This window comes from Pseudoliparis swirei, chromosome 19, assembly GCF_029220125.1.
Source record: "Pseudoliparis swirei isolate HS2019 ecotype Mariana Trench chromosome 19, NWPU_hadal_v1, whole genome shotgun sequence".
Taxonomy (NCBI): Eukaryota; Metazoa; Chordata; class Actinopteri; order Perciformes; family Liparidae; genus Pseudoliparis; species Pseudoliparis swirei.
Genome location: NC_079406.1, coordinates 9,206,111 through 9,232,040, shown reverse-complemented (window position 1 = coordinate 9,232,040; position 25,930 = coordinate 9,206,111). Strand labels below are relative to the sequence as shown.

Here is a 25,930-nt window from a genome sequence, read left to right as displayed (position 1 = left end):
TTTATCCCAGTTTACATCTTAAACTTTGGCATAGAGTTCATCAATTTGCTCATTAAAGTGGCTCTGAAGTTCAGTCCTCTTGGCCTTCAGGGTGGGTGTCAGCAAGCCGTTCTGGATAGAGAACATCTCGGGATGTAATGCACCTGCTCAAAAGAGTTGAGTCCTGCATCTTTGCCCAACCTCAGCATGTCCTCCAGAATGGCATTCGTCACATCCTTGTTTTGGCACAGTTCAGAGTAGGAGCCATCAATCCCTTTTTTCTTGGTCCAAATAGGCAAAAAGTCTGGATCCGGCGCGACTATCCCCACCAGACACGCCTTTAAGCTTTCTCCTTGAACAAACACCTGGACCACTGAGACTATTCACAGTTTCTATTTTTTTAGGGGCAATGTATTCTCCTTGTGCCAGCTTGAAAATGTGCTTCTTTCTGTCAATGAGCTTCAGAGTGCCACTAGGAAGCCATTTGCCAATGTCTCCTGCGTGCAGCCACCCATCCTTGTCTATTGCCTCTGCAGTTCTCTCGGGATCTTTCAGGTATCCCTGGAATACATTTGGTCCTTTGACACACACCTCTCCTTCTCCATTGGCTGCCAATTAGTTCATTTCTGCCACATCCAACAGTTTTATAGCATTGCAGGCCAGAGGAGGCCCAACGTGACCTGCTGACCAGTCCCCGGGCATTGACATGGAGCACCCAGCTGTACATTCAGTCTGGCCGTAGCCTTCATAAAACTGGCAGCCGTGCAGCTCGTAGAAACGTCAGGATAGTTGGAGACTCCGGCGCTGCCCCTGTGATGATGAGCCTGACACGACCGCCCAGACTCGCCTGCACTTTTTTGAAGATGATTGTGTCCCATATGCCGTCTGACCACACCACTTTTAAGCTCTGCCTCCTTCCTACTGAAAGCAAAATCGAGCAGCCATCTCTTCAGCGGCGTGTTGGCTTGACTAAATACCTTATCAAACATGCGGTTGAGGAGACGTGGGACCACAGGGAAAACTGTCGGCTGCAGCGTTTTCAAATCACCCATCAAAAGCCAAATGTCGCCTTGGAAATAGCCGAGTCGAGCACCATGGATGAGGATGACACCCTGTACAACTCTCAAACATGTGAGCTAGAGGGAGGTAGGATACATGAATGTCATTGATGCTCAGCATGCAGTATACATGTCATTTTCATGAAAGCTGCAGAGATTACATTTCCATGAGTAAGCATTGCACCTTTTGGGTTTCCTGTGGTACCGGATGTAAAGCAGATAAGTGCGAGGTCCTCTGGTTGAGGGGGCACTGGTTTCTGGATGTTGGCTTGACCCAAGGCCTCAAAGTCTTTCAAACTCAGAATATCAATGCCCCACTCTTGTCCCTGCGTCACCAGCTCGCTGTCAAATGGCTCCATGAGCACAATGGTCTTCACTGTTCGCCCTTTCCCTTCGACAGTCCAAAATCATCTTAGCCTTTTCGGGTACATCGCAGATCACTGTTGAGATGGCAGCTCTGTAGATAATGGAGCCGATGGCTTCGGTGCCAATTGTGTGATACAATGGAACAGCCACCATGGAGTATGTGTAACAGGCCAGCTCTGAAATGGTCCACTCTGGCCTGTTCTGGGAAAAGATGCCAATAAACTTGTCTCCTGTACGAGAGTGTCTTTTGTGAAGGAGAGCAGAGCCGACGTTCTCCGCTCTGTCTACGACCTCACTATAAGACTGCCACTCGTATGGCTGGTTTGGTTTCCTTGATCCGAGTCATGGTCCGTCATTTGATTCTCTGAGCCCTCGTTGGAAGGCCTCGTATAGTGTGCGTGCGTCGTTGTAGTGAGTCATGTGATCATCACTGTCGTTCAGCACTGACCTTCTTGAACGTTCTCCATCTGGCATTTCCACTGACTGAAGGCCGAGGTTACAGGGTGGTTTGAGGTCTTTCTGCCTCTGGGGAACGGGGGTCAGCCACGCCGACGGGTCACGGGGAACGGGAGTTGGCCGCAGCGCCGGCGGGTTTTGGAGGGCCTTGAGGAACAGGCGGTTCTCCTCCACCTGTGCCCGCCGCATCTCCTCCATTCGGGCCAGCATCTGCCCCAAGCTGCTCAACAGCTCCTCTGCCGGATCTGGCTGCATCCCTTCCAGGCGCTTTATTCCAGGGGGCCCCACATTGGGCTCCAGTGTAGCAGGTCTCACGCCGCTACCCGTGGGTTTCCCCCAAAAGCTCCAAGGATCAGCCAGGCACAAAGAGCTTCCGGTTCACAACATGTCTTATTCGGATCACACACCACACTCAGCAGACCGCAAGACTGCGCCTCTGCTCACTCTCCACTGAGCCCTTTTATGAGGGCGGCCTCGGCTGCTGACTGATTGCCAATCACCAGCAGCCGAGGCCAAATTGGAGACAGCTGCCACAGTAATCAAATGTTGAGAAAGCAACAGATTACCAGCCTTGGTATTATCAGGCGCTCTGTATGTTTGCCCACTTCCCCTACTTCTTCCTCATTGTGTGTTTGCCTTTTCTGTGTGTAATATTCTGTCTTTTGTGTAAACATGAAAAGGAAAGAAAAAAATACATAAACACGATTAAATGAATAAAAGCCGAGAGGAACAACTCATCAAATCATCTGATATTTCTCTTCTCCTAAAAGTACATTTGTATCACCATGGCAACTGCGGGCGGAAATGAGAGACAATTATTTGAGTGAGCAGGAGGGAACAGGGCCTGCTTTGCTTTCAACATATTGCGTGGGGAATTTGCTGTGTTATGACGAACAACGTGCAGATGTTTTCTCAGTCTGTATCAGTTTCACTGTGTGGGCTTGGAGAACAAGTGTGCTGCTCCGAGGCAATCTAACTTGAAAGAAAAAACCTAAAGAAAACACTGAGTTTATTTTGTGGGGCTGATTGGATTCCTCCAGTGACTAATGCACTTCAGCCAAGAGATCAGACATGTTTGATCAAGTTTTGATTGTGAGGCTGAATTTCACTATTTGCCCAATGACTGCTGTCGTTTCTCACCCCTGTGCGCCGCTACCCGAATCTCGCTTCTGTCTCAATTTAATTGGTTAAAAAAATCAAAGCAGGCATTGACAATGGGACGAGTTGAAAGTTAAAAAAAACAAGCTTTGTGGATTACTCTGCCTCTGGTCCTGGGTTTATAATTGCTTCTGGCTTTTTACACAGAAAATGTGGGAGGCCCCCCATACCTGCAATTATATGTTTCAGACAAAATCAGCAAGGGCAGCAGATAGGATTTGGGTATCTTACTCCCTCCCTCCCTCCCTCGGTTAAGTCATTCTAGCTCTTCAGGCTGAATCTTGTTGTTTTAGGATTTCAACGCCTCTACACCCACTGTTCATTAAGCCTACCAACACAGTGGCATTAATCTGTTTTTTTGTGAGTAATGAAGGCCTCCATAATACTCTCACTGTACATTACCTCCATCTGTTATTCTAACTAATGACTTGCAACATACTGCAGTCATGCCCTGTGTAGAGATCACACAAACAAGTCTGTCTCCAACGCATCAGTCATCTATACAGTATAACTCACGCATGACAGTGATAAGTGTTGTTTGGACACCAATTCCCACAAGGCACTGGGAGGGTTGATGAGGCTGAGCCAGGAAAAGACAATATATCATTGTGTTTTTTGCTTACCCGAGGCTAAAGAGAAGATGTCCTGCTAACATTAGAGGATAAGAAAATCCCCAGAATGTCTCATTTACATAAGAAAAAGCCTGGAACTCAAGAGAGCTCTGGATGACATTTCAGAATCATCACCCCACATTACTCTAATCTACAATTTTTCTTTTTTGACGCCCACTTTTGTGTCATTGAAATGCAATCAAAAGATGGATGTTGAGTAGATACTCTCAAGAGCCTGTCAGCTCGAGGGCAACTGACTTCACACTTTATTATGAGACATGGATTTAAAAGTTTGCAAGTCTGTTACAAATATGGTTGAACCATAAGTGAATTGTCGAAACAAAGCAAAAGAATAAATGGAGGGAGTAACTGAATGAACATATTGTTGTCTTTTTTCTTTTAAAGCGAAACAATATATCTAATTACATCTATGTAAAATGTAATAAGATTACCTGCGTGTTCACCTTCAGAACCACAGTAAATGCGACAGCAGTCTAGTCTGGGTGTTTTCTCTGTGCTAGACTGGGATAAGCATAAGCCAAGAGGATATTTGATCTTTGGAGTGGGAGCTTTGGGACTGATACACAGAGGAAGATCTGGATTGCTGGGATCATCTACCCTCAGGCGCGGTGAACATCCCTGCTGAGCCACCCAGATCTCAACCTCAGCACACACAAACATGAGAGACTGATGTGGATATTATGCACATTTACAGGCGATGTAAAAACTCTCAAAAAGAAAAATGTCTCTGAATGAACACAGATCAACGTGAAGTTATATTTATGGGGTACCTTAACAGAAACCACATTTACAATGCTCAAACGAAAATATCATGAAATAACATTGCAGACAGCATCAGTGGGATTTTACAAAAACACTTGCTATGTCGGCTTCCTGCTGTTTAGTTAACACATCTCCACCTGCCTCCAGCTCCGCCTCCAGTTCTGCAATGGATGCAATCTCCACATCTTCATTTGCGCCCATGACTTTCTCAGCTTCTTTTATGACGTTATTGAAACTGTCTCTGAGCTCCTTTTCAGACATGTCCTTTTAGGTCCTGGTAATGCTGTTGACCTGACGTGTAAATAATCTTTTCGCTGTAGTTCGCTCCACCTTGAGTTGCCCAACTGATTTCTCCATAGCTTGATCCGTCATGCTCGAATCCGCTCCGTCGTTGATTCCAGTTGAGAAGGTAAGTACTACCTCAATGCTTTATATAGTTCCACTTGATTGTCTTCTTTTCCCAGGATGATTCCAGTTTATTGCTTCTGCTGTTCCAGCTCAAAGCTCTCAGATTTCCTCTTCCTGGTTTTCCAGACTTTCCCGTTTTTGGAGTGCGGTTTTTCAATGCCAAGTTACGGCTCCAACCTAGTGCACTTCCCCACTTGATAGGGATTGGTTCATCTACCCGGATTTAAACTGGGTTTCACTCAAAATGACAACAACTTTTTCCTTTTTTCTTTCTCCTTATATTTTGGAGTTAAGCCATTGCAGTCATTTCCGTTCGCTCCATATGGCAACGAAAGAGGTGAAAAACCTTTTCAGAGAAAAGAGAAAAACCCACATTTCAAATATGCCAGCAAAAAGCACTCTCTTCCCTTTGCACCCGTGCATTCTGCATGAGCACACAACCTATTCACCACCTACAGATCCCCAGCTGTGCTTCCACTAACATATAAATCATAAACAATATAACAAGACACCAGACAATCAACCTTCGACAAATCCTTTAACCCAAAAGACATTTGTCCACAAACAATTCACCCCTGCACACGTGAGCGCGTTACGGAGCCCCATGACGTCGCTGACGCTCCCGCACTGGCAGTGAAAGTGAAAGTCAACAACAGTCCGTCAGCGTTCAGAGTTTGCCTCACTTACCGGCTGCCTCTCCGGACTTGTAGATGCCCCGTTCTAGTTCCGCAGATCGTCCGCTGCGTACTCTACTATTTTCTCGCGGCGTCTATTCATCACCCCCTTCAGTGCGCCCCGTGGTTATTTCCGGTCTATAAGCCTCCGCCCCGTTTCCCAATTGCTTGTTTTATTTTACAATTATCTCTAATCATTCTTACATGCTTTGTTTACATCCCAATTATCTATATTCCTCTTTACATGTTTTTCTTTCTATTTATATATTTCGGATAGAAAATATAAACACGTTTGACTTGACAAGTATGGGTGCTATCATTCCATCCAAACACAATTCATGTATTTTTTTTTTTTAGGAGTGACGATTTTGACTTTATAAGTAGAAGTTTACACAAAAAACTAATATATACTCTTCATACAAATTTCTTTGTGAAATTCAATCTTAGATTCAGTTTGACATGATTTTCAGAAAAATAAACTACACAGCAAACATACTAGGTGTGCAACCAAACTGTTGTTTTAGAGAGGCTCTTTTATGGTTCCTTCATAAATCACTATTTAAAAGTCACTATATATGTGGACGTTATTAGGGTTGGGGAGTCTGCTGGACACATTGTCATTTGAGGCCTTCTGCACTACTGCTACTGTTGGGGGAAATCATATAACCTCGGTTGAACTCCTTAGAGTTAGCAGCATAAACAATTATGTATAATTATTATTATGTAATCTATGGTACTTGGTATCCAACAGATGTTTCCTGAAAGCAGACTATGGTCCCTATAGTTATCTACTGCGGTTGGGTCACGGTCACCTTGATCCAACCGGAGTAAATCGTGTGCCATGTTCTCCAACCATTAATCTGATTGGTTAAAAGGTTTGACGGGAGGGCTAAATTTACACGACAAATATGTGCTAAATATTCTAGAAAGAGGGATTTGTTCAACTTGTTGGATGTTGCCGTGTGCTCATTTAAACACTTCCCGCTGGGTTGCGTCGCCTATCAATGTTTCTCTGCTCTTCATTTTTAGCCACAACACTACTTTGAATCAAATATAAACCAATATCCTCTGTAACAAAGGTTACAATATTCTACATCTAGTACCATAAGTCAAGACAAAGCCCTCTTCTTGACTGAATTGAACTGAGTAGCAGTGCCATGGCTTAACCCTACTTGGGTTCAAAGACCATTAGCTCTCCACATAGCAACTTCCATGCTATGTGTGTCTGTGTGGAAGACAGTGGGAGGGGCTCTTCCCGCATGCCTTCTGGTTCGGGAGATGCGCTCTCAAAGCTGTTCTTGGATAGGGCTTTATTGGCCACACCATCCTTGAAGAAAATAAACTCTGTGCATTTAATGGAGAATAGGCGTTTAACATAATTTGCCAAACGCAAATGTAAGTTTGTCTCCCTGTCCTTTTCATTGGCTGGAAGCCTTTAGGTGTATAACCCTCAAACTTAAGTTCCTGGGATCAAAGGAGGGATTTCCCCCTTATAAGGAGCCTGAGCCAGAGGATCAAGCCCACCTCCTTTAGAGTTCTTGAAAGGTGATGTGTCGGTCTTTCGCTGACGGTCACACATCACCAACCACTCTCCCCAGTTAGAGGACGTCAAGATTAAAGAAGAACCTCACGCCATGGTTGCGCAGCGGCTAAAGCATGTCCAGAAGGCGTGGGGGGTCAAATAATAGCTGAATGGCAGCCTGTTCTACCTGTAGACTCTCCTGGAAGGCACACTGCAAGAATGTAGTTTCATAGCCACCAGGACATGAAAGTATACATCCTTTAAGTTGATGGTAGTAAACCAATCGCCTGATCAAACAAGTTCCTGGAAACGCTGAATGTTTAGCATATATAATGTATCGATTTAAGACGCAGACATCTTAAATGGGTCAGAATTCTGCCATATAAAGGACATAGGTGGCTTAAAACCTTTTCTGTCAGACTCAGTTTGTTTCTGAAACAGGGCCTCGATCTCTCTCAATGTCAGTGTCCTGTCCATCCATTCTGTTGACGAGCTGTTGCATCACCATTCCCTCGATATTGGCCTTATATGATATGATATTCCTTTATTTGTCCCTCAGTGGGGAAATTTCGAAAATCACAGCAGCAGTGCACATCAGAGCATCAATGAAAATAAATGTAAAAAACACAATTCTAAAAGGCTAAATACTAAGACAAAATACTCAATATACAGGGTAGAAATAAATTAAAGTGCTGAGTAAAGTAAAGTGCTGAGTTTTCCAGGATCTCCAGCGATCTACTGCAGTGTGTTGTGCAGCCTGGCAGCAGGAAGGAAGGACTTGTGGTTCCTCTCCCTCAGACACCGGGGGAGAATCAGCCGGTGGCTGAAGGAGCTGAGCTGCAAGAGTGTCCTGCATGGGGTGGGAGGCGTGGTTCATCAGGGACGAGAGCTTTGCGATCATCCTCCCGTCCTCCACCACCTCCACAGTACCCAGAGGACACCCAGCACGCTGCTGGCCTTCAGGAGTGCTCCCTGCACTCCCAAGGACCTCAGTCTCCTCAGCAGAAAGAGTCTGCTCTGTCCCTTCTTATAATGTGCGTGGTCAGCCCAGTCCAGTTTGTTGTTCAGGTGAACACCCAGGTATAAGATTTTACAATCTCAAAGTCCAGTCCCTGGATGCTCACTGGTACCGGAGGAGTGCGTTTACCACGGCGGAAGTCCACCACCAGCTCCTTGGTCTTACTGGAGTTGATGTGGAAGCGGTTCCGCTGGCACCATTCCAAAAATTCCTGGTTCAGTTCTCTGTACTCCCTGTCATCGTCGGCAGAGATGAGGCCGACGATTGCAGAGTCGTCAGAGAACTTTTGCACGTACACGTTGTCAGAGTTGTGCTTGAAGTCCGAGGCGTAGCTGGTGAAGAGGAGCGTGGTAGCTAAAAAGCGTTGATATCCTATCTTGACACACAGCGCCACCAGAACCTTCACGAAAGTAAGGCTGGCCCATATCCAGCGAGGAAGGCCTTGAACACATCACTGCCTGATTCTTTGGATTCAACACATACATATGTGTTGAATCCAAAGAATCAGGCGGGTGAAGTAACCACAACCTGATTTGCCAGCTATGCTTATGCTAATTTGCGCATACATTTTTACAATGTCAATGACTTTTCTTCCCTCTTGATCTATTCCTTCACTAAACATTGTAAACATGAGTGTATGTTCTCAATCGCTAGTTCCAAGTGTTTCTCAATACAGCATGGTGTACATCTAGTAAATGATTGTCCATTTCGAGTCAAACAGAACATGAAGCAGGTTATGCTTTAGGGCGGGGCTAAAAAGATAGATGACAGGTCTCAACCACTGCGTTGTCCGGTCTTGAAGTTGTGTTTGTGTTCATCTAGAATTTTAACTATATTTTCAGTTAATGAAAGTAAATTGGAACCATTTTTGGTCTCCTTAAATGCTCTTATTCAGCATTTGATTGTACTTAGCTCCATCCTCTCGTATCGCTTCCACTCGCAAAAAAAACCAAGAAGTAGTCTACAAACCAATGAATGACGTCAGGTGATTATGTCCACTTCTTATATACAGTGGACATATTAACTTTACCATTGAAGTTTATTCCTTCCAGCTCACGCCTGGGTCTGTCTGTCTATCTTTCTGTCCATCCATCAGCATCGAGACCAAGATATATACGTACACACCCAACATGTCCGGCCTCATATGTTGCAGAACACTGGGTTGGCTAGCTGCTGCATAGAGTGAGATTGCCAGATTGCTGATTCCCTCGCAAGAAATGGAGTCTAACGTGTGCAGTTCAACGATCCGACAAGCATGAAGAAAAATTAACTGAATCAACATACTCTGTGTAGTGATGATCCCACAGAGAATCATCAACTCTGCAGTTGCCCTACAATTATGTCATTGGTGCCCGGGTAGCTCACCTGGAAGAGCGGGTGCCCATGTACTAAGGCTGAGTCCTTACTGCACATCCGACTCTGCTGTAAATAACCATATAACTCTTTTCTTACAGGCAAACCAAGGGAAACCAATTCATTAATTCATGCATTACGAAATTATTGCAGACATAGCTGAAACAACGAGCTACAGCCCTTATAAGCCAAGTTTGGATTACAAAGAGATTACAAAGGTAAAGTACAATAATAAAAGAAAGTAGCATTGAGAGATAGTAGGATTACAAGAGAAGGAGAGAGTGAGAGAGATTGCAAAGGTCAGAGCAGCTCCAGGAAATTCAAATACATTAGTTTATATTAGTTGTCAGCTGTGTCAACTTTTTAATTGCCAGGAGAGATGAAGTGTGTGAGTCACTGGGACTCTCACTTTTATGCGGTTTATATCTGTACTTTCTATTTCATAATGGTGTTGTCGGCTGCAGGGGCCCAAAAAAACATACATCAAACTTGACATGGAATACATGCAAACAAATCACTGCAGTGTGCAGCTAGGGATAACCACCGTCTGTTTACCCCCCCCCCCCCCCACACACACACACTCACAGTGTGCGGTGAGGGGGGGGGAGGTGGTAACCTCCATCTATATTATCAGATGCATCATGGGAGCAGTGGAGGGGAAGAAATAATGATTGAAGAAACACACACACATGAATATACTGGCGCACACACAGCCTCGCCAAACAGATATAACTTGAATATACTGTAAGCATGCCAAGTCAACTCGCACACAAATACAGACGCACGGACTTGCGACACACAATCGAGCTGATATTTAATCATTTGGAGGCTCTTTCTATTGGCCCAGTGTCAGGCAACATTCTACTGTTAAACAGGATAGATGTTCCAGTCATCAGTCAACCGGCGAATATCAGCTTAGTTGGTGGAATCACAGACACACACACACACACAGTTTTACATCACACTGCATACTGTATCTTTTATTAGGAGGAAGAGGACATTATTTATTGGCTACATCGCTCAGTGTCCCAGTGTAAAGAATACAACTATGAGTGTCTAGGAGTTTCTGCATAAGAATAAAGCCTAAATACTCACAAATCCCCCAACAAAAAGTGCTGTCAAAGAGTGAAAATCTCCACTGTCTGGCAACACCTTGTATCTCCATGTATATTGGATGCTAACTCAGGATTAAATGTCCCTGCAGGAGTTGAAAGCATTTAAAAAACCGACTCAAAATGAAACCGTTTCAAAATGAATCGGGTAATATGCTAAATGTAATAGCCTCCAGCTCAAACGAGGTAAAACGGTGGCCTGGAGAAGTAGATGGACCTCTGTGTGGCTCCATAAAGTTTGAGCTCTCTAAAGTATTTCAAAGGTTATGTGGAAAATCTTTTGCGCTTTCTGATTTGGACTTGGCATCAAGATCAGAGCGCTCTCAGACACGCTGTTTGCCTGAGTCCATTTCAGCCCGTCTCTCTGTGATTTCATCTCATCTTTCTTCATCTCTTGTTGAAGAACGGTGGTGTACTGCCGTTTTGCATGGTGTGTGATGTAGGAGGCTGATAGCCTGCAGGAGGGTTGCTCAGGACACGCATTGCAATCTTCTGTCAGTTTAAATGTAAATGCTCGTTTGGTGGGTTTTTAGTCCAAGAAGAGAAGAAGTGATGACAAAAGGAAATACTTCATATCACTATACGGGCTGTTTCTCATCTTTATCGAATCTTAAAACTCAAAATTAAACTGTCTAAAAATGCTAATAGTTATCATTAAAATATATAGGCTCCAAATGTATGAATAATTTTAATAAAACAAAATTCTTCTGAAGGGAGTATATCTGCACCTGTCGGTTTATCCAGAATCTAATTAGTCAGTTAATTCTGTTATTTTGGAGGTCTTATTTTCCATCATTCCTTGAATGTAATGTGTCTGGATAAATGACAGACGAGAAGTCAAAAGCGTGACACAAAGGGCAAGCAAACAAGTCAAACTAATCCGATGGGACCGGCACGGTAATCAATCTTGAAGGAATTCTCAATTCCTAAAATGCATCTCAGGGATCAAGGAGGCTTGCCAGAGGAGGTGTGAGTACGAAAACACCGGTGTATCCTTTTCCCTGAAAACCAAAAAAACAAGGTGTTGCACTCAACTGGGGTAATGTCAAACCATGGTGGGAATCTATGAATGTAACTTTTCCTTTTGTATTCAGAAGATGTATTTTTTCAAGATAATCAGACGATCTCTTAAAGCCCCACTATGTAGTTTTTCACTTTTGGCGCCCCCTTCAGGTTTTTAGGTATTTAGGTATCGATTTCAGTGTCGTAAATACCCAGTGACGATAGATGCAGCCTCGCATACACTTGTATTGAGTTGGGATCATGTGTTGTCCTGTATTATAATATTATTATTATTATTATTATTTGTACGTGTCACGGGTTATAAAAGGTGACGAGTGGGAGGTGACGCAAGGGTTTTTTTGTTTGGAGCGCGCTGACCGACGGCGGACTTGTTGAGCGGACTCAGAACGGCAACAATCCGGCGACTGTTTCTATTTTGGATTCATACCAACGGGCGGGATCACTAATAGAAGACTGCGCAGGAACACTGTGAACTGGCCCAGCACCGACCGGACTAGGGTGAAGGAACGCGGAGATTGAACGTGGCGCCTCGCCACGTCTCTGCCTGGTCGATCAGCTGTTTGCCGTTTGCCGGCTTTTTTGGGGGGTGCGCGCGTGCAGTCATTTCCTTTTGTTTTGGGGGACTGCAAATGTGGAGTACGTGTGATCGAATACAATATTGTTGACAACACCAAAAAGCTACATAAAAAGCTACCCTTATACTGTAGCTGCGAGCGTGGAGTGGCACTTTATGACATTGCGTAATCACTGCCAGAAAGCAGGTCGAGTACATCCGCGGGATGTACCGGGCGGCTCCAGAATCTTACATAGCGGAGTTATTTCCCCACAGACCCCCGATGGCAATAGCGGAGATGCAAATCGTCATATTAAGTCATTGTAGGGCACAGTTTTTTTCAAGCTGTTACTTTAAGGTCCAAAAGTTACATAGTGGGGCTTTAAGGCTCTGTTCTAACCACATTATTTTATTGCATTTCACCTGATATTACTTCCGTTGGTAGCGATCTAAACCCTTCTAGGACTAGATGTTCTAATTGTTTGATGATTTGATTTAAAGAAAATGGTGTGCATAAGCACTCTTTGAAAATAATTTGCACATTTTTCAGTGTAATTAACTGCCAGGCACCTACAATGATGATTATACAAAAGTGTTTTATATGTATCAGTTATCCGTAGGCTCACTGGGGCATCTCAGCTTCATCCAAACACGATAGGAGCCGAAGGACCTCAACTATTCTATTCATAAGTTACTCCTTGATGTTCACCTAAAGCAATTTGCATCCTACGGATAATCTTTTACCTTTATGGTAGAGTCTCTGAAAGTCAGCTTCTGGAAGTTTGGTTTTTACCATGAAGCTTGTCTTTGAATTTTAAAATGGAGTAATCGCTGATTAATTACATTTCAACTAAATTATCCAAAGATGGTGAATAACGATTGACTGAGGTGAAGTGTTGAGAAAGTAATAAGACAAATCAGCTAATGAGCACCAAATAAAATTTCAAGGACCGCAAAGATAAACAGCCAGGTGGAAACATGGGTTCAATCAGACGGTGGCTTGGGCACTGGGATGACATTGGAACACGCACACACGATTTACATCTAGGAATAGCTTTGGCTTCCTAGTACAAGACCAGGTGGGAAAAATTGATCTCTTTCTTTTCTTAAGATGTCTTGCCAAGCTGTTTCCCTCTTTCTGCTCAGTGTGTCTCATGTATAGTTATCCCCTGCCTCCCTTAATGATAACGATACATGCAACAAGTGTAGTTTATTTGCTAGGTTGGAGGCAGGTCTAAGTGGGTTAGATGCCGGCTCGCTATGAAGCTCAGACAGCTATGCTAGTTAGCCGCCCTCTCCCGTAGTCGGCGGAGCTACAGTCAGCTGTTAGCTGTGCCGGGTAACCGTGCAGCCGGATGGTTGGGTAACTGTTCGCAGGAGTCGTAAGTCTACACAGAAGCCGCTGTGCACCAACCACTTCACGTTTCGAACCAGTTTTCCTGCTCAGCGACACACCCGCTGAGAACACACCCTGGTTATCGGGAGCTCTATAGTCAGGAACGTGAAAATAGCGAAGCCACGGACCAAGTCGTGTGCCTCCCGGGGCCAGAGCGGGCGCGTGGAGTCTTGTTTGAAGCTGCTGGCTAAGGATAAGCGGAGATACAGTCAGATTGAAATACACGCCGGTGGTAATGACCCCGAGCCGCCGCTCGAACTCACTAAAATTAATGTGGAATCGGTGTGTGCTTATGCCAAGCGTTGTCGGACACCGTAATTTTCTCTGGCCCTTCCCAAATTTGCAGACAGACGAATTGTATAGCGAATGTCGCTTTCAACCGCTGGCTGTCGGTGGTGCCCAGCGAATAATGTGGCTCGTAGACAACTGGAAGACTTTCTGGGAAAACCTGATCTGATGAGGAGGACGGCATTCATCCCACGTTGGACGGAGCGCTCTCATTTCTGCGAATATGACCAAGTTGATCACGGACTTAATCTATGACAACCCAGGGTTCAGATCAGGAACCGGGAGCAGAGTTGTAGTTTAACACCCTTCTCGCTCTTCCATTCGAGCAGTTACCCACCCTTGACTTTAGAGTAGAGACTGTGTCTGTCCCACGGCCACTTCAATTAAATAAATCAAAAGTAAGCAGAAGAGGAGTCGTACACAATAACCTTATACAAGTTAACACAATTATTTCAGCAGTGCAACAAAATAGGTCTATTAAATGTGGTCTCCTAAATATTCGATCTCTGTCATCTAAAGCTGTGTTACTGAATGATTTAATATCAGATAATCACATTGATTTATGTTGCCTAACTGAAACCTGGCTGAGCCATGAAGAATATGTCTGCCTGAATGAATCGACTCTCCAAGTCATATTAATACTCACATTCCTCGAGGCACCGGTCGAGGAGGTGGAGTAGCAGCCATCTTTGAATCGAGCCTATTAATTAATCCTCAACCAAAATTACACTACACCTCATTTGAAAGCCTTGTTCTTAGTCTTTCACATCCAACCTGGAAAACACTACAGCCAATTCATTTTGTGATTCTGTACCGGCCACCAGGTCCATATTCAGAGTTTATATCTGAATTCTCAGAATTTATATCAAGTTTGGTTCTTAAAACCGATAAAGTTATTATTGTTGGAGATTTTAATATCCATGTGGATGTTGATAATGATTGCCTTAGTGCTGCATTCATCTCCTTGTTGGACTCGATTGGCTTCTGTCAGAGATAACAGAAACCCTCACACAACTAAGGCCACACGCTTGATCTTGTTCTTACTAATGGCGTTGACATTGAGCATTTGAACGCCTTCCCACAGAATCCTCTTCTGTCAGACCACAACCTCATAACTTTTGAATTTATACTACCGGAGTGTACTCCGTTAGTCAAAAGTTTCTACACCAGATGTCTAACTGACAGTGCTGTAGCTAAATTTAAAGAAGCGATTCCTTCTGTATTTGATTCGATACCACGCCTCAATATAACAGAGGACTCCTGGTCTAACTTTAGTCCGTCCCAGATTGATCATCTTGTTGACAGTGCCATAGGCTCTCTGAGAATGACACTGGACTCGATAGCCCCTCTGAAGAAGAAGACAGTGAGGAAGAGGAGGTTTGCTCCCTGGTATAACCCTCAGACCCGCAAACTGAAGCAAACGTCACGAAAGCTTGAACGCATATGGCGCTCAACTAATCTCGAAGAATCCCGCTTAGTTTGGCGAGATAGTCTTAAAACATATAAGAAGGCCCTCCGTAATGCCAGAGCAGCCTATTACTCATCAATAATAGAAAAAAATAAAAACAACCCCAGGTTTCTCTTCAGCACTGTAGCCAGGCTGACAGAGAGTCACAGCTCTGTGGAGCCGAGCATTCCTATAAACCTTAGTGGTAATGACTTTATGAACTTCTTTAATGAAAAGATTTTAACTATTAGGGACAAGATTAATAATCTCTTGCCCATAACCAGTGCCAATCTGTCCTCAAGTGGAATGGCCTTGGAAACCGCTGTATGCCCTGGTGTATATTTGAGGATTTTCTCCTATCAACCGTGACCAATTATTTTCAACGGTTTCTACTTCAACACGCCTACCTGTCTCTTGGACCCCATCCCGACGAGGCTGCTTAAAGACGTTTTGCCTTTAATTGGCGGCTCTCTATTAGATATTATCAATGTGTCTCTGCTAACAGGCCACGTACCACACTCCTTCAAGGTGGCTGTTATTAAACCTCTCCTGAAGAAGCCCACTCTGGATCCAGAGGTATTGGCTAACTACAGACCGATCTCTAACCTCCCCTTCCTCTCCAAGATCCTTGAGAAAGTGGTCGCAAATCAGTTGTGCGACTTTCTACATCATAATAGTTTATTTGAGAAATTTCAATCAGGATTTAGAAAACACCACAGCACCGAGACGGCACTGGTGAAAATTACAAATGACCTCTTAATGGCAGCAGATAAAGGACTCCTCTGTCCTGGTCTTGTTAGACCTTAGTGCTGCATTCGACACCATTGACCATGACATCCTGTTACAGAGACTGGAGCAGTCGATTGGCATTTCAGGCACGGCACTAATTTGGTTTAAATCCTATTTATCAGATCGATCTCAGTTTGTATTTGTAAACGATGGCGCTCGATAACCACCAACGTTAATCACGGAGTTCCACAAGGTTCTGTGCTTGGACCAATTTTATTTACCTTATACATGCTTCCTTTGGGCAATATTATCAGGAAACACTCCATAAACTTTCATTGTTATGCAGATGACACTCAACTATATTTATCGATAAAACCAGAGGAGAGCAACCAACTCTGTAAAATTCAAGCATGTCTTAAAGACATAAAAACATGGATGACCTGCAACTTCTTGATGTTAAACTCAGACAAAACCGAAGTAATTTTAATCGGCCCTGAGCACCTCAGAGATCAATTATCTGGTGATGTGGATTCTGTAGAGGCATTGCCCTGGCATCCAACACCACTGTAAAGAATCTTGGCGTTATCTTTGATCGGGACTTGTCCTTTAACTCCCACGTAAAGCAAATCTCAAGGACTGCATTCTTTCATCTCGTAATATTTCAAAATCAGGCACATCTTGTCTCAAAAGATGCAGAAAAATTGGTTCAGCGTTCGTTACTTGAGACTGGATTACTGCAACTCCTTATTAGCAGGCTGCTCTAATAAATCTCTTAGGTCCCTCAGTTGATCCAGAATGCTGCAGCTCGTGTTCTCACTAAAACTAAGAAAAGAGATCACATCACTCCTGCACTAGCTGCTCTGCACTGGCTCCCAGTAAAATCAAGAATCACTTTTAAAATTCTTCTCTTAACCTACAAAGCCTTGATTGGTGATGCTCCATCATATCTTAAGGAGCTTGTCGTACCATATTGCCCCACTAGAGAGCTCGCTCACTAAATGCGGGACTACTTGTAGTTCCTAGAGTCTTAAAAAGTAGAATGGGAGCCAGAGCCTTTGGTTATCAAGCTCCTCTTTTATGGAACCAGCTTCCAATTTCAGTCCGGGAGGCAGACACAGTCACCTCGTTTAAGAGTAGACTTAAGACCTTCCTCTTTGACAGAGCTTATAGTTAGGGCTGAATCAGGTTTGCCCTGGTCCAGCCCCTTGATATGCTGCTATAGGCTTATAGCTGCCGGGGACGTTTAGGATGCACTGAGTACCTATCTCCTCTTTTTCTCTCCTTAAGGATGAATTTTCATCTCTCAATCACACGTTACTAACTCTGCTTTCTCCCGGAAGTCCTTTTGACTTTCGTCTCATGGGGTCATCGGACCCTATGAGACGGCATAGATCTATCTGCCTGATGGATCGTCTGGGTCGTGGAATTCCTGCTCATGACTACGCCACTGTCCTGTTGAGACTCCGCCACTCCTCCTCCCCACCGCCATCTGCCTGATGGATCGTGGAGGTCTCCATCGTGGAATATGCCTACTATGAACTATTCATACACTCTGTCATATTCATTGAATGTATTTTAACTCTAAATCTGTCCTTCTGTACACATTACATCTATTGCATCTGTCCATCCTAGGAGAGGGATCCTCCTCTGTTGCTCTCCTCCAGGTTTCTTCCCTTTTTCCCCTGAAGGGTTATTTGGGAGTTTTTCCTGGTCCGATGTGAGGTTTTGGGGCAGGGATGTCTATGTGTACAGATTGTAAAGCACTCCGAGACAAATTTGTAATTTGTGAAATTGGGCTATACAAATAAACTGAATTGAATTGAATTGAATGAGGCCATGCGGAGCAGAAGGCAAAATCACCGCAGGGTATGTCCTTTGAATGTATGACCACACCACTGCTGCACGTATATTGCCTTTCGTTTCATCAGTATCATATAAATAGGGAGGAATAATACAACATTCTCATACTACGTGTAATGCACTTGGCAATGCAACAACAATTATTTCTCCGCCAAAATAAAGAGCAGAAATCAGTTTAAACCGTGGACGAATTAGTCGGGTTTCCCGCGCCCTTCCTCCCGCTCCCTCTGATACACAGAGGAACGGAGGGCGACGTGTCGGGTGACGCGGCGCGGAAAGAACTCGTCACACGAAACCTTCACCGTGATTGGTCAATCCGTTTGTCTGTCAACATTTTGGGAAAAAAACAACCAATGAACACTCAGTAAATCACAAAGGACCTCCCACCTCACAGGTTTGGCTCTATAGCAGCCTGTCAGTCAGAGAGCAGAGAACACGGCACGAGGACAACTGAGCCTCATTGAATAGAGCTGAGATTGTTCTGGAATGTTTGATGTATAACACGTGGGGGTGTGTCATATGCAAACGCCTTTAAAAGGTGAATTTACATTTTTTTTGTAAAATGTATAAAATGAGCCCAGCCTCCAGAGGGTTAACGTGACATATTTGAATGTCAGTCAGTTACCAAGGCCACTGGTTCTGCTGCTGTTCAGTGGTAAAGATGACAGGACCAATGGGGTCTCAATATACTTATTTTTTTTTTACTTATCTGATGTTTCACTCAAGAAACAATTTATCATCCACAATATTAAATACCTCGCTGGCACTTTATAGGTAGGAGCCTCTTTGAAAACACAGCTCTGTGTGAAGTTTGGTCTTTAAAAAGAATGAACTTTTAACTTTTAATTGCGATTAATCGCGATTAATCGCGATTAATCGCGATTAATGAATTTCAAAATGTGCGATTAATTAGTTAAATTTTTTTAATCGATTGACAGCCCTATTAAAAATGTAAACAAATTCCACACTTTGGTTCAACCAAATCCTGAAATGATAACCAACGTCATCGAAGTTGATCATGGGAACGTTGGGGCTCTGTAACCCAGGAAGCTCTTTTTGAATATTGTTTGGAGGCTGCTTGCCCCATGAGGCCATGCGGAGCAGAAGGCAAAATCACCGCAGGGTGTGTCCTTTGAATGTATGACCACACCACTGCTTCACGTATATTGCCTTTCGTTTCATCAGTATCATATAAATAGGGAGGAATAATACAACATTCTCATACTACGTGTAATGCACTTGGCAATGCAACAACAAATCCTGCTACTTAGAAAGTATGACATTTATATGTCACTCAGCTGATGCAAAAATATAGTAACATGAAATATATGTCTTCAGAAAGCCTTGTGTGCGTCCTTGAAGACACAATTATTGTGACTGATACTGTTAATAACCATTGTGCTATAGGCTTTCACACACACACACACACACACACACACACACACACACACACACACACACACACATGGGTGGTGTAGAGGACTTGAAATCATTACATGTTGCTGATATCATTCATTGCTGTTCACCAATTGTGGCGCATATCTCCAGCTTTGGGGGAACGTTGGGGCTCTGAAACCCAGGAAGCTCTTTTTGAATATTGTTTGGAGGCTGCTTGCCCCATGAGGCCATGCGGAGCAGAAGGCAAAATCACTGCGGGGTGTATCCTTTGAATGTATGACCACACCACTGCTGCACGTATATTGCCTTTCGTTTCATCAGTATCATATAAATAGGGAGGAATAATGTTTAGAAATCCTAATTCAATATATATATATATATATACCTCACCTGAGTAGAGAGCCACAAGTGGTCTGACTTGTGAAGTGGGAAAAGGAAAAAAGATCTACGCAACTGCAGTACAAAGCAGACTGTAATAAGGTGTGAAGCGTGTCAGAGCTGGCACTTCAACAAGCACCTGAAGAAAACATTACAGCCTCTGAGACACAACAGCACCAGGAGAACCTTTTTTCTCTTTTTGAGGAACACACACATGGGTAAACACACGCAAGACACACACAAGTGAGAGTGGCTTTTCTGCTTCGTGAAGGTAAGAGTCATAAGGGCTCCGTTCTCCAGTGTCTACACTCTCTGTCTCTACAATGTGTACATATTCAGAATGAACTAACATTATGCAAAGAATGAGAAGAGGTTAAAGGTGGATGGTCCAGTAAAGACTTTTGTGTAATGCATTGCGGAGATATCTAACCAGCTAGCACCAGTCAGATAACACGTGGTAAGACAATTTCAATTCAATTCAGTTTATTTTGTGTAGCCCAATATCTCAACTTACAAATTTGCCTCAGAGGGCTTTACAATCTGTACACATACGACATCCCTATCCCAGGACCTCACATCAGATCAGGAAAAACTCCAGGAGAGCAACAGAGGAGGATCCCTCTCCCCGGATGGAAAGAAGCAATAGATGTCATGTGTACAGATCAACAGCGTTACAGGGTTACAACACATTCAATAAATATGACAGAATGTATGAATAGTTCGTAGTAGACATGGACCACGATCCAGACCTCCAAAATCCATGAAACAGAACAAGACAGGACCGGTTCAGTTCGGCTGTGGAGTGTTTGCAGTCGCCCAGGGAGTTTTTTGTTCCAACTTATCTGGGACTTCCACAACATTTCCAAAGCAGCAATTGTGGTTATTCGGGCGATGTTTGATGAAACGTCATCACACGGAAGTGATGAAACATTAATGACCGCGCGATCAAACCCCAGCTCGTAACGTGAAGTCGGCCTCCCACTCAGCAGTATACACAGCTACTTCAATGCCTCCCTTTGTTCTGACCGCTCTGCGTCGGATCTGGTCAAACATTCATTACTGCAACGATGGGAGGGACCTGCAAAGGCCATTGTACCTGCCCCCTCATTGCCGTCCTCAGGGGGAAAACAGTGCCTGCTGCTGTCAGGGGCCGCTAACATTGGAGTTTGGATATTATGTCCAGTGCTGCAAGTTGCAGTGAGGCCCAGTAAGTGTGTGCGTGTGTGTGTGTTGTGTGTTTGTGTGTGCTGGTGTTTCACATGCACACCCACAGCGCTGCCTGTGAATTGGAGGACTGGGCTGATCCCAGTGTTAGAGAAGGGCTCGCAATGTCAGATGATGCAAAGATGGAAATCAGAGAGAAATACCAGAAGAGCCCAGAGAGCCCTGTGGGAAGAGAGAGAGAGAGAGAGAGGAGAGGAAAAGAGAGAGAGAGAGAACAGTCATAAACCTCAGCAGCATCACTCCATCTTCTCACACACCTTCTGTGAAACATATCGATGAAAATGTAGGAATTTAAATTGACAACAATGTCATTATTTTGTTATTCTCCCCAATATAATTGAAATAGCCGAATGAAACCATTCCAGAATTTTATCAGCATTTTCGAAATTGTAAAGACTAAAGCTGTAGTAATTATTATCATTATTATTGTCAAGAAATTAATTGTGAACAGATGTGAGCAACTCCAATACGTTTGTAGAAAAAGAAAACTAGTGATCACAACTAACAAAATAGTTTAATTATCCAGGAGACAAGAAGATGTTAATTGGTAATTCAGAGGTGGTGAGAATATAAGCTGGTTCATAACTCTATGGGGATGACACCAGAAGTGCAACATCTGAATAGGCGAGAATGGAAGCTCCTTTGTGGTTTCCACTCACGCGACGCTCTGCTCAGGTCATACACATTCTATCAGATAATACAATTATTATCAAGATGGTTTGTATCGTCCAACAAATAAAAAAATAAAAAAATGTGGAAAACGAGAGACATGTACACTCTGGAATTAGTACGAATCCTCCTCAGACGTTAGAGCCTTAGTTCTTCTGCCATCTACGGATCGCTCCCCCATCTTTTCTGTAGTCAGACTGTTGTGTGTTTTTGTGAAGATGTCTGTTTGTTTGCTGGTGTGTGTGTGTGTGTGTGTGTGTGTGTGTGTGTGCGCCGAGTACTCCGGAAACCCTTCGCATCCTTTCAAGGGGCCTAGAGTGCTGCTGTTCAAAGGTCTCCATTACCTCCCTCTCTCTCTGTTTCCATCACATGATGTTTTTCATCTTCCAGGCTTTTCTTATTCTCTCTCTCTCTCTCTCCTGGGGTCTCTGTGCCCTTTCCCCTGCGTCTCACGCCCATCAACAGCACACAAGACCAAACAACAGCCGCCTCCGTCTCCCACAGGCTCGAACTTCAAGCCCATCGTGGCTCTGACCGGCCTCTTGAGGGGACTGATGACACCGAGCAGGGTTACTCTCATCTCACCGCTAACAAATGCTGAGGGTGCTGCTGATTTGTGTTTTCCTTTTAATAGCAGTGATGCTGTTGCCATGGTGTCAGTATAGTATTGAAATGTGTCCCTGTCTATATGTTAGGAGACAGGTGTTTGGTTCGAGACCCTTTTGGTAGCATTAATCAGTTACACACTGCTGAATGTGCTTCACATTCCATGATCTGATATGCCTGGAATTCCACTCAAGGATGGAATAGTTATAACTTAACACATTTTTCCCTTTCCAAGATTGAGATAAGATGTGAGGATGAACATCTAATTTGGGAAGGTGTCATTCTCCACAATAACAGAGAGAATACAAGCCTTCAACACAATATTTTTTGGAAGCAATGGACCTTTGACACAATGGGCTTTCGGGCCAATGGGACAGTTCTCAATCTATTGGGGAATAATGGGCTGTCGGAACAATGAACAAACCCCAGAATAACTCGATGGCTATGGGGATTTAGAATAAGGCAACCTTGACTTTTGGTGTCATACTGGACACAAACACCTGGTTGAAAGTCTTATGTTTCCCTCATTAAAACATATTTCTGTTGAACCTAGGAATTTATGTTACCACCACAATAAAAGATCCTAATTAACCTTTCCATTGGTATTGTGTGTTTGGTGCACCAGCTAATGTACTGTGAGGAGGTGTTGGTCATCTCATGTTTTTCTGTGAGATCAGGCTGGGTCAATCTTGTGTATGTGTTAAAGCTTCTCTAAATGATATTTAGAGCATTAATATAGTATTAGTCAATATTGGCAATGTAAAGATAGAGTTGATTAATAAAGACCTGAGCAGAGAAGGAAGTCACTGTCTATATGTGTGTGTTGCAACCCAAGCTTTTCTGTTCTTTGTTTACATGGCCTCCTAGTCCAAATGGACTTGTTCTTGTATAGCGAGTTCCAGTCACCCCCCCCCGAGGCACAGCTATGGACATTGACATGGAGTAGCGGACCCAGGGATAGCGGACCCAGGGATCGAGCCACTGGTCCACTGACTGAAGGTCGAACCGCTCCACAGTCCCTTAATGTAAGTTAGGACATGTTAGCGTCCCCCACAAGCTCCATCACAGCTCTGTGATGGAGCATGATATACATACACATGATATACATATTGGTGCTTTGCCGACTGATTCTCTTGATGAACAAGCTCTATTTCGATCATTTATTTTCATGCATTCTGGCACTTAATGTACGTAATGTCCTAATCAGCTAGATATTGAAATGTGTCTTGAGAAATGTTCTTTTTACTTTTTAGATCAACTACAAACTGTGATGTACTAAAATATCTTGGCTTTGACAGTTCTATTTTGCACACACACACACCTATATACAAACACATACTTATATATACACACATACACACACCCCGTTAGTTTAGAGATCTGCATTCATTGTTCAAGTCTTTGTCGCACGGATTTTGATGAATTTGGCGTGATTCAACAGTTTCCTATAAATTAACTCAATGACTGGAAAGGAACGATGGAAGGGTTGGATGACGATGAGCGGCTCTGTGCCTGGAGTGGATATGATGTTTTTTGTTGTGACAGTGTGTAAGGTGCTGGTCAGGAAAACCCATCTCCAGGCTCTGGTGTCTAATCTATCCTGTGCAGCTCTCTGCGAGCTCTGAAAGCATCTCTGTGGCTTCTCCCAGTTGTAAATTGGAGCAAAGTGCCGAGGTTTGGATGAGAGAGACTTGCAAACAGCGCTTTTTACGCACACCCCGGTTCACAAACAGAAAAAACGTGACTTTACGTTGTGTAGTATAGGCTCGGTTTGGGTTTACAGCGTAGAGGGCCCATGACCAGCAGACGTAAAGATATGATTCTCTTCCTTACGTCTACATTTGTGTGTGTGTGGGGCTGCATAATTTATGTGAAGCACTGCAGCTTCAGCATTTATTTATTTGTGTGCTTGCTGGGAGCTGTAAAATCATGTTTTACTGGACCCCAAAGTGCCTGAATCCAGCTCCCCCTTTGGACGACGTGGATCCTTCGGCTCAGATAACAACACAGCACTGGAAAAAAGGCCACTTCAACAAAAAGTTTAGAAAAAAGACATTTATAAATCAATAAATATGTGTTTCTGCTTCGAGTGAAAATGTTTTTTGAGCCATAGTCCACTCATATTAGGAGGTTTTGTGTGTCATAATAAACAGTATTTTGGACTTCATAGAAACATGCATCATAGATACAAAGAACATAGTGTGGTCATTCACAACAGCAGCCACCTTCACCCATCACACTCACACACACAAACACACACACACACACTTGAATGACCTGACGTTTGTTTTTCTTCCTCGTTCAGCTGAGACTGTGGGGCGGTTGGCAGGAAGTGTCTTTCCCTCCAATCAGTGAAGGGAGCAGATCAGAGGAAGCCTCTGCACAAAACTTCACAACTCAACTCATATTTATCCTTTCATTGCTTCCGCCTGTCCTTTTCTTCCTCCTACGCTCCCTCTCTGTTTCCTTTTACCTCCCCCTCCTTCTCTCCATCCTGCAGCCAAAAATGTGTTTATCTCTGATTGACGTGAAGAAAAGCCCAGGCTGGAACCACAATCGGTCAAACCCTGGTATGGCACGCCGTTTTACTTGAAAGAGAGGCTGTTTATGGAGGGTGGTGACTGGTGAGCGAGGGAGGGAGATAGTGAGGAGTTGAGTGAAGAGGAAGAGAATAGGGGAGTTTAGGGGGGAAAAACTGAAAAGTTTGAGCAAGGTAATGAAGCTTAACCCTCATATTGTCCTCGGGTCATTCTGACTCCAAACCAAATCTTTTGCCATAAAGATATAATTTTTACTCATAAAATTGTCTGAAAATAAAGGGGGTTGTTTGGTACCATGCTCTTCATGATTATAATACATTTGAACTAGAACGGGCACTCGGTAGAGCGCATACCTTCGCATATCACAAGATTGGGCATTGAATTATTAATATTTTGGCATTAGTTGCATGCCAATTGGATAAAAATTGACCGCGCTATGGAAAAAATAAGATTGTGAACTTTTCATGACCATTGACCTTGACCTTTGACCCGATCGATCCCAAAATCTAATCAAATGGTCTCCGGATAATAACCAATCATCACACCAAATTTCATGCGATTCAAAGAAGATCTTGGCCTTTTCATGACCTTGACCTTGACCCGATCGATGCCAAAATCTAATCAAATGGTTCCCGGATAATAACCAATCATCCCACCAAATTTCATGCGATTCGGTTTAATACTTTTTGACTTATGCGAATAACACGCACGCACGCACGCATACAAATACACAGCGATCAAAACATAACCTTCCGCATTTTCAATGCAAAGGTAATTAATGTTATACAATGCTGGTTGATTTATTGAATTTAATAGCTTATCTTGTCCTCTGGGGTCAAAAAGACCCCGCGGCACAAAGTGGTGCAATGGGGCAACGTACTGAAGAGGTGCACAGAATACTGGACGTCTCAAGCTCGACGGAAATTAGGATCAGGATGCAATGGATTCAGTTTGACAATATTTAATGGCAAGAAGTTTAACAAACAATTGAAGCTACGATCGTAGGGCCGGACTGACTATCACGCCACAGAATGAAAGCAAAGTAGCTGATAGGGAGCTGTCTTGTAATGTTCAGAACGTCTAGAGAAAGAACTCACTATATTACACCCGTATTTATTAGTATTGACAACCACACGTCCAGGACAATATCTTGCTATATGTATTACTAAAAGCATAAGACTTCCTCTATGTACATGTGCAGAATCAAAATAACCTATTACAACCTTCGGGCGCGATCACACGAGACGCGACTTTTGAAAGCGCAGCCGCTCCAAAAACGCTTTGGCAAAAATGCGCCGGGCAAAACAGTGCAGTGCGCTTA

General features: G+C 43.7%; 1 pseudogene; it reads right to left on the bottom strand.

Annotated features, from left to right (window-relative positions):
* LOC130210113 (long-chain-fatty-acid--CoA ligase 1-like) lies at positions 1 to 2,114 on the bottom strand (annotated as a pseudogene).
* Between the last annotated feature and the right edge of the window lie 23,816 nt (positions 2,115 to 25,930).